We start from the raw sequence: 6,652 nt of genomic DNA, 5'->3' as shown, positions 1-6,652 counted from the left end.
GGATGGCCTTATAAGTCTCCTCACTCACCTTCTTGGTGTTCTATCAAAGGAGAGATGTTACCCTTCCCGACCCACATCACAGGCCTCTCACTACCAAAGCCAGGAACCTACTGCACACTGGTGAAAACTCCAAACCAGCTGTCTGTGTATGGATTCTGGTTTGGTTTTCAATTCTCAATCATTGTTCTACAGACCTGTATAAAGGGTCAAGCATTGATTTGAAGGAATGCTGCCATCCAATAGGTGGCGCTGCAGAGGTATTGTTCCATTTGCCTCTAGGAGTGATACATTTCTCCACACTTGTGTTCAGCCAGGGTTGGTGCTCTTAAGCAGAAGTAGTCGCCCGCTCCAGACAATACATTTGTGTAGAATCCTAATTCCTTATCACCATCTGAAGATGCACATTTATTACTTCTGAGCATAACATGCTTCTTTGTTGTCTTAAAGTGGCTACAACACTGCAGCAAAGGCTTATGGGTAGCTCAATAATAAGGCAACGATTTTCTTAGAATTCTTTAGATTAATCCTTCGGCTTTTGGTTTATTTTAAAATGGAAATTTGCTAGAATATAGCCGTGTGGTTAATTCTACTAGGACTAAAAGCAATCTCAGGCTGTGCCCTCCCTCCCTGTGTTTAGTCTCTCTATGTTGGGAAGTCTGGAGGTAACCAGTGCTGGGGATGGGGGCACACTTGAGGTTTGTCTAAACAGGCAAGACCCTCCTAAATCACAGGCAGACGAGCCTGACATTTTTTTGTTAAGTGAAACCAAAGAGGATCAAGGAGACATTAGAATAATGCAAGTTAACCCCTTAAATACTTAGAGGATCCACTTAATAGGTGGTAACAGTCAAATAATGTTCATTCTTGACTTAAACCCCCTTAAGCAAAACTAAACGGTTACATTCGGTCTATGTAAAAATAAATAGAGCACAAACTATAGGAGGGGTTGTAGTGCCTATTGTGGTAACTAGTAGAAAAACATTCTACCTTATAGGAAGTCCACGCTGATGGAGTCCTCTGTCCACAGAACCCAGGTAGACATGAAATATATATTAAAGCTGTAACAAATACTGTATGTAGATATATTATAGTACTACTATATGGCGCTAGTGAAACCTAGAAGACAGTGAACCCTGCAGAGGGATAATGAACCTTGCAACATGGCACTTCCTGGAGCATATGTGTCAAAGTCAAGGCCCTTCATGTCATTTGATGTGTCCCGCAAGGTACAGATGCAGAAGAGCCTCTTCTAGATCTGGGGTCCTAAGCTGGGCTATGAAGACCTTCTGGCACATGGTGGACTCCTTTGCGGCCTGTGGTTGAGTACCAGGATTGCTGCTGCCATCTTGATCCTACATTGCGATGATGGGATCTTCATTTCACAGTATGCAGGTTACCGTAATGAATTTCTGTATTTGGTGGAAAGACTATTGGTACAATATTAGGCCACAAGCTCAATATGCTCTGAGTTATATGCACAGGCAGCATTACATTATTGCTCGGGGTAGGGCAAGTTTGACAAGTTTAACCATCATCTTAAATTTTGAGACAGTGAAGTCAAACCTTTTGTGCACTCAATCAAAGTTTAGCGCTTCAACATATAGACCTATGGGTATCACTGAGCCATTAGATGCCTCACACCTCAATGGGCAGCATCTAAGGTGAGGCAATTTACAGGGTAAATTCTTGAGTGGTCAATTCAGGATGGGTGCTTGGAATCATTTATGGAACCATTAAATGGTTCCATGAAGACTTTATGGAACCATTTACACTCTTTGATAAATATAATACTAGAGGAGTAAAAGTGGAAGAACTCACGTTTTAGTACATTTTACCATAAATCAACTCATTGGAGGCCATGGATATGTACAGTATGACCAAAACGGGCATCTTTTTCAGCTCGGCATGGGTTAATAGCCTTGAGTCCCCGTGGGAGACAAGATGTCTGCTCCACGTCTCCGAAGGCCCAAAAACAGAAAGTGATTATGGAATATAATCTTCAGTGTCACTTCTACTCCCATGTAGTGTTTGTCCCATGAAATAGGAATCTAATTCCAGCTGAACATTCAGCCCGGTGTTTCACATCAGCCGTGTTTACCTTTCCTGGCCACAACTGCATCCAACGTATGCATTACATTTCAATACCATGTCAAGCCAATTAGCCTACATTTGTCTGGACCACAATGATCGGGGAAGACGGCGCAAATGGATACATTTTCACAAGGGTTCTGCACAATTGAGAATACGGCCGAAGGCTGTGCTTTTCAAAACATAAGATCCGGCAAAGTGGGAGTGCGTAAGACCCATTGTGGCGTCTAGTCTTACCAAGGTGAAATTCAAGCTATGACTGATTAGCTTGTTATTAGGTGATGCTATCATTCCTCTTCAATAGCTAAATTGAGTACAGAGAAATTTCTCTGTTGTCGGATTATTTTTTTTTTCTTTTTGTAAGGTATAACAAAACCTACATTACCAAGGATCAGGGCCGGATTGAAGGGGAGGCTCACTGGACGGTTGCCCAAGGCAATGATTTCCTGCGGGCCTCTGAGGAACAGGAACCCCGGCAGCAAACTGAAACCACTTAGTATTATTTACCTGGGCATGGCGGTTTTCCTTGGGAGTTGACTTGCAGTATTATGTGAGAACTATATGGAAGGAATTGCAAAAAAAAAGTGTTCGGCCTCAAAGTGGAACTTTATTTTACACCCTGGCACAATGTTCATTTTTTAGTGGGATCATCCGTGGTCTTCAAAGGGAATAGATGAGTACTAAGAATAATATCAAGTATAATCAAATAAACAGGGAAATTGGTTTGCTTAGGCCGGGTTGACATTTGCACTGGAATCTCCGTTCGGAGGGTCCATCACAGAACACCGGAAAAAATAGTACTGCGTGTAACGCTTTATCTTCCAGTAAAACGTTGGATGGCTGAGCAGAAACTGAACGGATGGCATTACAGTCAATGGGGTCCATTCGGCGCTGTTCGGTTCTGTCATAAAATTGATCTGTTCAGATTGGGGATTCCCCTCTCTTGCTCCCCAGACGGAGCAGGAAAACGGAACCCCTGATACTGATGTGAAAGCAGCTGATGCTCCCAGCCATTGAAACGGCCAATTAGTTTAACAAGTTCAAGATATGTTATTTTTCTGCACAAATGCTCTGAAAAATAGAGCATGCTATGGGTTTTTTTTGCACAATTGTGCACGCAAAATACTCACTTGTGCACTAACCCATTGAATTCAATGGTTACTATTTTCTGCATATTTAATGCGCAAGACGTTCGTGTGCCACAGGCATTAGTTTTGGGAAATGCATCCCCACATCAAGCAGTGATATTTTAGCTGCAACAGACAGACACCAAGACTCGGGGCTTCACACAACTTGGAGGAATGTGAACTTGGAACTTAGGAATCGGGATGGACTTGTGACATCCTCTATGTGTTTAACCCTTTGTTACACCTACGCTCATTCAGTGAAAGGAGTGTGAGTGAGGGGTTAAATATCAGCAGTTCTGGTTTTCAGTGGTTCACAGAAAATACATTTAGCCGTAATCACGTCCTGCAAAGGAAATATCTGGCTTGTTTGAAGTCACATGTTTGAAACTTAGATCGTCTTGTAGTAATTGCGTGCTTATAACCATACTTCTTGTGTTCAAGGGCTACAATTTAGTCCTGTTAAGGTAAGGTAAGGTAAAGTCCCCTGGTGCAAGCACCAAGTCATGACTGACTCCTAGGGTGAAGTCACATCGTGACGTTTTCCTGGCAGATTGTTTTTTGCGGGGTGGTTTGCCATTGCCTACCCTAGTCATCTTTTACCCCCCAGCAAGCTGAGTGCTCATTTTACCAACCTTGGAAGGATGGAAGGCTGAGTCAACTTTGAGCCGGCTACCTGAACCATGTGGGGATTGACCTGATTGAACCTTCAGGTCATGAGCTAGAGCTTAGAACTGCATTTCTGCTGCCCTAACACTCTACGCAACTGTAGTGGCCCGGAAGGTCCTCCAGGGTAGCCACACAATCATCAGTCCTGTAACACCTAGCTATGTGCTCATAGGAGACAGGGTCATTCTGACGTACAGCACTTTCCATATCCTTCCCCTTTCTTCACAAGCTTAAGCTAAGTACTTGACAAGAGCTGGCTGTTGATTGGCTGATTATCATTCTATCACTGATTGGTAGAGGGGGATTGGTGAGAGCCAAGAGCCGGAAAATGAGCAGGGTGAGGCAGGAGGATGCGAGAAGTTTGAAACAGAAGTGCGGAAGAGAAGACAGGAAGTGAAGGAGGCATTAGGGGGGAGTAGTGAGGAGGTTGTCGTTGGAGGAGGACGTGAGAGGAGGTGCTCCCCAGTGTGGAGGGGATTAATGTTGCCCATTGCTGAAAGCAAGCATCTACAGTGTGGAGGAGAAAGTTAGGGACTCATCTACACAAGCCCCTGTTAACAGTAAAAACAGAGAAAGGAAAAGAGGCGCATCTCAAATCAACTTCATCAACTGCAGAGTAACCTTCTAGAAAACACCCTCAGATAACTAGGACTGTGGGAATTCTACTGAGTGACCTCTAAATGCAAATGCGTTGAAGACTAACTTGTATTGTACTAAACTGAACTTTGGAACGTTATTTGTTTAATGCACAGCAATACCTCTGCCATTACCGAGAGTCTGTACTTATTGTTTGGAATATTACTAAACCTGGAGTAAACTGTGTATCTCCACTTTGCAAGTCAAAGCTATCGGGACTCGTGTTAGTCATTTCCTCATTAACCCTTAAAGTCCCTGAAGAGGTGCTGGCGTCACGTGACAAACCACCGTTGATAATTGTAAACCATAGTAACCCTTCGCCACTGTGCGCGACCGAGCCAGGCACTTTTCTGCCATTGCCGGAAGAGATCACAGAGCCACCCATCACATCCATCTTGTTTACCCTTGGTCTCCCCCACTTTGGCATGACCTGCTCGGACGCTGCACCACACTTGGCTCTGTTAAAGGATCCTACAACATTCTGCCTCCACCATTTCTGCATGCCTAGTTCCTTCACATGTCCATGTTGGCATTGCATCAGATCCAGCTACATAGGATGTACGGTATATACACCATAATAATGATGCATACCTTTGTGCAGTGAGAAATGGCCAATGCTATTACATTACTGTGCACCTATCAGGATTTTCCACTGCCCCAACCATTCATATAGCCTTTGTTCTCTTTTTCTGAAGGGTTCTTGCCAGTTATTGGGGGCTAGACTGTGTTTGCAACCTTGGCAGCTCCTATTGCTGTTTCTTTTGTGCCCATCATTGGTCTACTATCTCCTGGACTTTAGATGAGCACGCATCTCTGGCGTTATTGTGTTAAAGGCAGGGGCGTACCTATAGGGGATGCAGGGGATGCAGTTGCACCCGGGCCCACAAGCCTTAGGGGGTTCATAAGGCCTCTCTTCTCCATACAGGAAGCCCAGTACTATGAATAAAGAATTATATTTGGGGGCCCTGTTACAGGTTTTGCTTTGGGTCCCAGAAGCTTAAACTTATACTTCTGATTAAAGGGATTGTCCAGATAACAAAAGGACATTTTAAAATTAGGTCCAAATGAGTTAAACAATAAAACAAATGCTACTTACTTGTTCTCAGCTCTGGCGATCCAGCACTGTAGCCCCACAATTCTCCTGGTCTGTGTTGATATTGGAGGTCAGGGGAATGATGTCTGCCAATCAGAGGCTACACTTTCTGTCCGCTCCAAACTTCTGCCATCATGGCGCCCAGGGTGCGAGTTCTGATGCCAGAAGAACGGGCAGTGAAGCTGCAGTCTACAAAGACTGGGAGAATCATGGAGCTGCATCGCCAGGGTAAGGACGGCTAAGTATTGTTTGTTTTATTGTTTTAACTGATTTGGATCCAATTTTAAAATGTCAATTTGTAACCGGACAGTCGCTCTAACCCAAAATTCCTCTACTTTAACATCTATACCCTGAAAATGTCAATTTCCTATTTCCAGTCTACAAGATATCTACAGTACATCTAAGAGTCCTATCAGACGAGCCGATTCTTGTTTGAACGAGGAAATGGGTGAGTGACGTCATCGCTATCTCATTGGCTGTTGTGCAGCCTGTTTATGCAGCAGATACATCGTTGGCTTTTTCAGAATCATTCAGTCTTTCACTTTTGCTGTATTAGTGATGCGAGTAACTGAACGAGCGCCGGTTAACCCGAACGATAAGCGAACAAGCCAAGGATATTTTTTATTTATTTATGGTTTTTTTTTATGCCTGCAGAAAATGAGAGACGAGAGAAAAGCGAACGATTCTCATTCTTAGTTTGGTCATTGGCTCGCATTTAGACCAAACAATATCATTCGCTGGTTTGAACAATCGTTCCGTTTAAAAGCACCTTAAAGAGCAGAGCTGAACTTGTTTATTTTGTGCACCCACTAATGCAATCCAGTGGAAAACCAGATCAATATCAACATGTATCAACATCCATTGTGCCAAATGACAAAGTTAGCTCTGCTAAGTCTGTAGTTGTTGTCTGGGGTATCAAGTAGGGTTTTTTTTTTTGCTTTTGTGCTTTCCGGCAGAGAAAGGATTAACTAGACGGCTCGCTTGCCCACTCATCGAGGAGCAGCCTCTTATGCCAATACAGGCTCATGTTCGGATAAACGCC

The sequence above is a fragment of the Eleutherodactylus coqui genome, chromosome 13 (assembly GCF_035609145.1).
Source record: "Eleutherodactylus coqui strain aEleCoq1 chromosome 13, aEleCoq1.hap1, whole genome shotgun sequence".
Lineage (NCBI taxonomy): Eukaryota > Metazoa > Chordata > Amphibia > Anura > Eleutherodactylidae > Eleutherodactylus > Eleutherodactylus coqui.
Note: the sequence above shows the minus strand (reverse complement) of the source record.